Here is a 9,189-nt window from a genome sequence, read left to right as displayed (position 1 = left end):
TCCAGAATGTGCTCCTCCGGTCCGCGCTCCCTCGCAGGCAGGCGCTGGCTAGCAGGCGGTGAGTGGACAGACCAGACCACAGCAGCCTGCGGCTCTCCCCCAGGAAGCCAACACCTGCAGACTGCTCCTGCTGCTGACCCTGACCTCCCTAGGCCTGCCTCCCCACTCCGCCCCACCCCGAGCTGAGCTCTGAGTTCTTACCTTTCTGCTGGGACATCTGGTGGACCCTCTTCCAGGGGCCTGCGCCCCAGCCCTGCACTCACAGCCGTCATACCCACATCCTGCTGGAAGGCAAATTGTGCTCCAGCTCTTAAAGACTTCCAGGGGAGCCGTTTCTACAACCTCTGCAGGAATCTCGTTCTAACATCTCACAACTCTCACGGAGAAGAAAGCCCTTTTTCATGAAATCTCAATTCCTTTCTGTTGCAACGAGCGTGGAGTTGCTTTTAGTTCCCGCTACATTGAAACCACCCTAATTCCTCATGGTTTCTTCTCCGTCTCTCCAATGTGGGCTGCTGGCTTTGCTTCTGGTCAGCCCTCCTCTACCATGAGTGCAGCTCTGCGTCAGGGCCCGGCCCCACCTGGAGGTGAGAGCAGACCGGCATGGAAGCAGAGCCGACCCCTCGAGCACAGAGCAGGGTGAGCCACGGGAGGCCCCGCACTCCTTGGGAGCTGGAAGTGAATCAGCCAGCATTGACCAACGTCCTCTCGTGGACAGCCCCTGACGATGTTACGGGGAGTATAAAACTGGGTCTCTGTTCTCAAGAACAGCATCGTGAAAGATCGGGCACCTCCTGAGGTCTGTGGACAGTGGAGACGCACTGATTTTGGTCCACACTGAGATCTGCATCCCAGTGCTGCCTCTCTTTAGCTGTGCTATGTTGGGCAAGTCACTTCACCTCTCTGAGACTGCATTTACGTATCTGCCTCGTAGGTAAGCGATTACGCCGTGTTAAAATTCCGTGGAGTGTGGCGCCAATTAAGGGATTACCGTAGACTGGGCGGGGAGACCGAAGGCAGGGGCAGATGCGAGGGTGGGAATAGGAAGGCCGGCTGGAGGAGACTGGTGACGTGAGTGGCGTCTCACAGGGAGGAAAGGCAGGAGGGGGTGGACAGGCACACACTGGGCAAGAGAACGACCCTAGTTGTCCCCTAGGGAACACGCTCCGTGCCAGGCGCCCATCTGAGCACGCTGCATACATTACCTCCTGCGCGCCTTATAAACGCCCGCCGCGAGGTTTTATTGTCCTCGTTTTACCCTCGCATCTGGCAGGCAGTAACGTGCCTCCGGACCCAAGCTGCACCTCTGAGAACTGTAGCCTCTTTAATGGGGTTTTGTGTCAGGATGAAGACGTGTTCCAGAGCAAATCCAGGGGCACCTGGGGGCAGAGATAGGTGTGGGGGAAGAGGATGCTCGGCAAGCCCCGTTCATGAACCAGGATAAGGGATCGGAAATCAGTCCCTGTGAATTTCGGGCACAGACTCCTTCCCCAGGGGCCGTCGGCCTTCTCCACCTGCTTCTCTGGGTCTCCACCTCTGTCCTGCCCGCCTCCTGGCTCCACCTGCTCACTGCTCCCCCGGTCGTCCCACTCCTCGCCTCTCTCACACACACTCACACACACACTCTCTCACACACTCTCTCACACTCACACACTCTCACACACACTCGCTCGCACACTCACATTCACATACTCACTCTTTCACACACTCACTCACACTCTCACACTCACGCACACTCACACTCTCTCATACACTCACACACTCTCTGGGTCTCCACCTCTGTCCTGCTCCACCTGCTCACTGCTCCCCCTGGTCGTCCCACTCTCCTCGCCTCTCTCACACACACTCACACACACTTTCTCTCACACTCACATACACTCACACACTCACTCACACACACACTTCCTCTCACACACACTCACACTCTCCCTCTCACACACTCACTTTCTCTCACACACTCCCTCTCACACATTCACACACACACTCCCTCTCACACACTCACACTCCCTCTCACACACTCACACTCTCACACACTCACACTCACTCTCACACACTCACATATGCTTCCTCTCACACACACTCACACACTCACACACACTTTCTCTCACACTCCCTCTCACTCACACTTTCTCTCACACACTCACGCTCACACACTCACGCTCACACACTCACGCTCGCACACACTTCCTTTCACACACTCCCTCTCACACACTCACACTCACTCTCACACACTCACACTCACTCTCACACACTCATGCTTCTTCTCACACACACTCACACACTTCCTCTCACACACTCACGCTCACATGCACTCACACTCACTCACACTTCCCCTCACACTCACACTCTCCCTCTCACTCACCCAGGCTCACTGCTCCCCCATCTCCCTCGGGGTCAGGTCTGGCTGTTGAAGACAGCCCCTCTGCCCAGGATGACATGCGGACACGGCCTCTCCTTCCTCTCCTAACAGCCTCCTTCCCTTTCTCTTCTGATTCTTCACATTTTTTTTAATCTTTTTCCTGTAGGGCGTGTGCACTCGGCCGAGAGAGTGTGAACGTAAGTGAGAAGTCACCCCCTGGGAGATAGCCAAGCCCCAGTCCCTTCTGTCCCAGCCTCCTCTCGGGATTTTGGCCATGCCACGTGTGTGCCCTGCGTGTTTTTAAACCACTGAGTCTGAGACTTGAACCACACAGTCGGCCATGTGGGATTCAGCTGCCTTAGCTTCAATGCCACCTACTGACCCTTCACTTTCTGTTCAGGACCAGCAGATGGCGTAATGTTACATTGCTGGACTCCCACATAGTTCACAGTGGTTTGAGTCCTGGACCCAAGTGGCTTAAAAAATCTCACACTGGGTGCGTGTGCATGCGTGCCCAAGATCCCAAGAGGAGAATGGAGGAGAAGGGATTGCGGCGTGGCTGTCCCCCCGCGGGTGATTTCTCGCTTTCTATCTCTCTGTCTCTCTGTCTCTGTCTCCCTGGCGAGCACATGCGCCCTATAGCAAAAATCTGTATAAAATACCCAAAAACTTCCTGTTCACCTTCCTCTCCTGCTCACTTTTCATCTATTTCCTGCTCTTCCCTTAGGGTAAAACTGGCAGGGGGGCCCTAGCCCGGAGACCCCTGGCATTCGGCTACCGCTGCCCAACTGCTAAAGGATTTTTCTTCTTTAAACCATGACCATGAGTTCGAGCCTGTCAGAAAGCTGGCTGGGCTAGTGGTGATACATGCCAGAATGGACAGGGCCAGGATCTGGGGAGGTCCTGGCAGCTGGTGGCGGGAGGAACAGACCAGGCTGGGGCATGTCCAGAGGAGCTGGCATGAGGCAACTGGCAAAGGCTTGAGAACGCAGCTGATGTCAGGAACGCTGGGCAGCGAGTGGTCGAGACCCCACCACGGGAGGAAGGTAAAGGGCCCGGACCCCAGCATCCTAGTCCCTGAGCAACAGTGTCATACGAGGGAGCGAGGCAGACCCAGCACTGGCCTGGGGCACCAGGCAGAACTGTGAAAGGGCAGGTAGGAGTCAGGTACTGGGACCTAGAATCAAAGCCAGAGCCAGACCAAGGTCAGCAGCAAGGCCAGCCTTAAGATTCCAGAGGAAGCTGCCCTGCCTTTGACCTTGAGCTCCAGGGAGTCCCCCGGTGTGAGGGGCGGGACTGCTGGCTGAGCAGCCGAGCCCACAGGGCTGTGCAGTTGGGGTCCCGCCATGGCTTCCCCTCTGCCGCCGCCTCCCTGGATCATGCTCTCTGCCAGCCCCTGGGAAAGCAGAGCGCGACAGTGTGAGGACACAGAGCACGCTCCGCACACAGGCCGCGGGTTCCCCGGCCCGAGCCATCTTGGCACGGAATGCCATGACGGGCAGGCGCCTACCTGCGTCACCATCCCCTGCCTCCCAGCCCCGACAGGCGCTGAGCGTTCCAACTAGACGGTCCCAGAGTCCCACAGCCTTCTCCTTAACCCAGCATCCCCACCCTGCGTCTGCCAGTTCAGAGGGACTCGGATGGCCTGTGTCTGACACCACCCCCACCCCCCAGGTTTGCAACTTCTCTGAAAGCACCTCTGTCCTCCACCCACTTGCCTCCCCTCAGAGCGTGGAGTACATCTGCCACTAAAAGCCACTGTTAGCACAGTGGCACCGGAAACTCACCAGCCGTTTGATAAATGTGTGCTGGAGAAGGGTAGTTTCCTCTCACCCCCTTGAACTCCTCTCTTCTTACACAGTTTATGGTTTCTCATTTTCTACTAGCGCTGCTTTTTCACACCCTCACAAAACACTCGTTTCTTTGGGGACTACCAAGCCTGAAATACCACTCCACATCCCTTATTAGCCATGCCAAGTCCCCAAATCTCTGAAAATCAAAAGGCTGGTTTTTGTGTTTGTTTCTGCGAGTCTGGTGCCAAAACTCATCTGGTGACAAAAATCTGACCTAAACTGATACAAAGCTACTTTCGCCTTTAGTGTAAAAATTCATATATTTCACCGCAGAAATACGAATGTGTCTGATTTCAAGATGCTGCTCAAAACCTCACTGGGGAGGCTTCAAAGTGTTTGGTCCCTTTCTGAATTCTGAAACGCCTCCGGCTTTGCGGGCTTCAGACAAGGGCTGGAGGAACTGTAGCAGCCTCTCTGTTCTGCCACGGAGCTGATGGAACAGAAGCAGCTCTGCCTGAGATTCCTGGCCTCTTCTTTCCATCTGGAAAGTGAGAAATTAGTGCCTGCGGGTCACCAGGAAATCAAGGATAGTGAATGCGGTGCTTTGGAGAAAGGATTACCAAAGTCATTTGTAAATGAAAGGCTGGGGTGGGGTCTTCAGGGTTTTCTACAGTCTCTATGCTTTTGTTGACTTGCTGTGTGTCTGTGAGCAACTTGTAAAACCTCTCTGAGCCCGGACTACCGGAGAGAACTAGTTCCCGAAAGCCTCTGCTCCCGTGGGCTTTGCAGGTGACTGAGACAACACATACAAACGGTCTTGAGATTTTAGAAAAGGAAATACTATCATATATAATCTTGCCAATTTTTTTAAAAAGTAAATGTGTTTTCATTGGCATAAATTAAACACTAAATCCACTCTGTGCATAGTTTCATGCTGGGTTCTGTGGATAGTCGAGGATAACGTGTGGGCTCGAAGGAGCTCATCTGAGAGGAAGGCCAGGTTCTATGCGGAAGAAATGAGAGTGAAAAGAAGACCGCACGTGTAATAGGGTGTCTGGACTGCAGACCTGCAGAAGAGCTGAAAGCAAATCTCTCTGAACAGAGCAGTCTGGGAAGGTGGACCAGGGGGTGACTTAGTTTAGGGATTAAAAGTTAAGAAAATGGGGCCAGTGGGACATGGTGGTTACTGTACTGGATCCCACATGGCTGACTGCAGTTCGAGTCCCTGACCAGGTGGCTTGATAAACAGTGGTGCATGTGCATTTGTGCCAAAGTCCCCAAAGTAGAATGGAGGAGAGGAGATTGCAATGTGACCATTTGCCACGGGGGTGTTATCTGGCTTTCCTTCTCTCTCTCTCTCTCTCTCACCCTCTCTCTGTCTCTCTCTCCAGTGAGTGCACAGACTTTTTGGCAAATTAAAAAAAAAAATTAGAAAACAGGCCATTGAGTGATGCTGGAGCCCAGGGTTTGGATCTCAGGTTGACCTAAACATGCCAGGCCTACCCACGATGCACCTGGGCTGGGAGCTTCTTGGTGCAGTGTGACTGTCAGGAGTGCCCCCCTCCCCTCTCCCTCTCTCAACAAATACATAAAATAAACTTTTTAAAAGGTTTCGCTATAGGGTGTGTATGCTGCCGTAGAGAGACTGAGAGGGAGAGAGAGAAGTCACCCTCCCATCCTCAGGGAGGATGACCATGCCTCAATCCCTTCTCCTCCACTCTCCTCTTAAGATTTTGAGCATGCACACAACATGCTTTTCAAGCCACTGGGTCTGGGACTCAAACCATGCAGTCAGTCATGTGGGATCCAGTTTAACTACCACACCACCTGGCTGGCCCTAGCTTTTTTTTTTTTTTTTAAAGAATCATCTTATTATTTAACTTTATTTATTTCTTTAATTAGTTTAATTTGATCAGAGAGGGACTTACAGAGAGAGAGAGAGAAAGGAAGCCACCAAGTCTGGGACTCGAACCATGGTCAGCCATGTGGGAGTCCAGTGCCCTTAACGACCACACCACCTACCAGCCCCTGGTCCCTAAACTTTGGAAAATAAAAATAAAAAAGATGAGAAAGCATTTTAAGCACGTACCCCAGGTAAGAATAGACAAGATTGGTGAGAGGAAGTATTTGGAGAAAGCCTCCTCTAGAGTAGAGAAGCCTGGAGTCAAACAGGGGGAGGAGACGGAAGGGATGCACAGGGTAAGGGGGGTGCTGACAAAGTGTATTAGTCAGCCCGGGCTGCTATAACAAACGACCACAGACCAAGTGGCTTAAGCAGCATATGTTTATTTCCTTACGGTTCCAGAACCCAGGAACCCTAGATGTAGCAGACCTGGTTTCTTCCGAGGCCTCCCTCCCTGGCTGGCAGATCGCTGTCTCCTCTTCTTATAAGGACACTGGTCCTACGGGGTTAGGGCCCCACCCCTATGCCCTTATACCATCTCAGTGACCCCTTTAAAGATAGTCACTTCAGGGGCCAAATACAGTCGCTTTGGGGGTTGCGGCTTCAACATATGAACTGGGAAGGCACAATTCTGTCCAAAAGCGTGTGCGTGTGCCCCAAGGAAGCAGGGTGTATCTAGGCACGTGACAGGGGAAGATGTCGACATGGATGTGTAGGGACGAAGCTGGACTTCTCAAGCCAATTTTTTTTTTTTAAATTTCCTGCCATAGGGCACATATGCTTGCAGGAGAGGGACAAAGAGAAAGGGGAAGTGAGAAATCACCCCCTTCTCCTCCACCCTGCTGTTGGGATTTTGGGCACAATCACACACGTGTCTGGAGTATTTTTCAGGTCTCTGGTCCTGGACTCAAATGGCAGAGTGGGCTATGTGGGATCCAGCGCCTTAGCCACCACGCCACCTGCTGGCTCTCAAGCCAGCTTTTAACTGGGGTAGTCCTCTTCATTCCCAAGGAGCTCTCATTTATCAAGTGGCTGGTGAGTTTCAGGTGCACTGTGCTAACAGTGGCTTTTAAGTGGCAGGTCTGGACACTGATGTGAGCTGAGTGGAAGGACATGGAGGACGTTAGAAGAATTAGAAATTATAGGACCAGGACTGCCTGGCCCACTGGTCTCAACCCTCACAAGCTCACACGCAGAACCGAAGCGTATTCCCTGGAAAACGTCCTGGACAGAAGGCCTCCGTCCTTCCCCGACACCTCTGGTCTGCCATCCCCTTACCTGGCTAGACTGGGACAGAGCTGTTCTGCGCAGAGCACCTCTGCATATCTGGGTGGCTAACGCCAATCACTGCTGCCACAGTGATGAGATCTGTGGGGCTGGGACTCACAGCGTCACCGTTAGAGAGAGGTGAGAACAAAACCCAAGAAAGCTGCGCTCAGATGCTTGGGACTGGGTGAAGCTAGTTCATCCCCAGGCACTTGCTGTCTCCCTAGGCTGGTGTTCTGGCTAAGGAAGGCTCACGGGTGAGACTGAATGACGGCCTGCAACTGATTCCACACCAAGAGGGCGGCGGGCACCAAGAGGCAGGAGACTAGCAGGGAGATGGTCTCTCAGGTGCCCGGGCCCAGGCCACATGATTCAGCTGCCCCCAGGACCGGGCGGTGGCATGATCCAGCAGGTGAAATGCCAACCAGACTCCTTATGGGTGGAGAAGGGGATAGGTGTGCCCTGGGGCAGTCTTACCTGCTGTGGGGTAAAGGCTCTTAATCTGAGCCCTAGATTAAAATTGTATGTGTGTGTTTAAATACATATTCCCATCGCCTAAAAAGGATCACTGTTTTTCCCCTAGATGAAACTTTAAGGATCCATGAACTCCTTTCCCAAATTGCATGTCAATGCGTGCGTACGTGAGTGGGGATTTTTCTGAGAAACAGATCCATGGCATTTATCAGCCTCTTTCAAAAGGATGTCTGATTCCCAAAAGGAAGGTGATTATGAACCATTGTCCTAGACCCTAGAAACAGGCTGGCACTGGGCAGAACCCCAAGAGACTCAGAGTGACTAATGATTCTGAAATTATACTCAAGGGGTGTGGTATATGTGTGTACGTGAACAGTGTGTTGTGTGTGTGTGTGCACAAGCGCACGCGTTTCTTTATTTTTCCAGGAGAGGGGTTCAGTGATTGTTGACAGATTGTCTAAGGGGTCCACAATCCTAAACCTGTCAGGAACCTGAGCTTGATGGGGGTGCAAAGAACTGCTTCACTACAGAAGGTGGAAAACAAGGCCCTGAGTGGGTCCTGGTAGTTTTGCTCAAAATCTGGGACTTGCAAGGTGCAGGGTCGGGGTCTGGCTGGTGGGGCCCTCGGTAAAGCACACCCTGGATTCACTGCAAGAGTCAAGGGCCAGAGCCAGACAAGTAGGTGACCGTCACAAGAGCGTCACCAGATGGGAAACAGCCTTAGCTCCTTCCCTCTCTATGGCAGATTCCCCAGCCCTTCTCTTTCAAAGCTCTGAGACCCAAGTTTTCAGAAAACCAAGGACCTTACTCACAGAAACTCAACAGCAATTCAACAAATACTTACGGAGCGCCTACTACGTGCCAGGCTCTATTCTAGGTGCAAAATAAGGGACTTGCCTTCTGAGTGGTATCGACCTCGGCCAGTTTCCTGCCCCGGACACAGGTATTTTGGGCACTGCTGACCAAGCGCATCTTCCAGAGCTGATCCCGGCAGCCCCAGGCCCAGAGAGGCAGCAGCCATCCCACCCCCCACCACCCCCCCCCGCAGCGGGCTGGGGGTGCGCGGGGGCGGGGGCGAGCAGACGCTGCCTGCAGCCGCCTGGACTGTCGTGCCTGATCTCGGAGCTGCGCCCGCCTGCTCCCCGCCCGCTGGGGCCATCGCGAAGCTCTGCTCTCCATACTGAGCAGTCCCCGGGAGGCGCTCGGACACGTCCCCAGGCCGGATAAAGATCTGCTCGGCGCTCGCTCTGCAGCGCGAAATCTCGCCATCAGCGCGGCTAGCGCGGCCGCTCTGGCCCGGACCGGCGACGACAGATCGCTATCTGGGTAGGGACAGGGAAGCAGCGCCGCTCTCCCGCCGCCACCCTCGGCCCCGAGCGTAGGGGCGGGCGCGG

The 9,189-nt window shown here is 53.8% G+C and overlaps 1 protein-coding gene across 1 annotated transcript in view; it reads left to right on the top strand.

Annotated features, from left to right (window-relative positions):
- Positions 1-9,033: 9,033 nt before the first annotated feature.
- CRTAC1 (cartilage acidic protein 1) overlaps positions 9,034-9,189 on the top strand; it is a 183,026-nt gene continuing 182,870 nt past the window's right edge. Inside the window, exon 1 of the mRNA XM_006157350.3 lies at positions 9,034-9,121. The gene's annotated coding sequence lies outside the window, so the exon portion shown is untranslated. The remainder of the gene's footprint in view (positions 9,122-9,189) is intronic.

This window comes from Tupaia chinensis, unplaced genomic scaffold (assembly GCF_000334495.1).
Source record: "Tupaia chinensis unplaced genomic scaffold, TupChi_1.0 Scaffold000539_1, whole genome shotgun sequence".
Classification (NCBI taxonomy): domain Eukaryota; kingdom Metazoa; phylum Chordata; class Mammalia; order Scandentia; family Tupaiidae; genus Tupaia; species Tupaia belangeri.
This window is presented reverse-complemented; position numbering and strand designations above follow the sequence as displayed.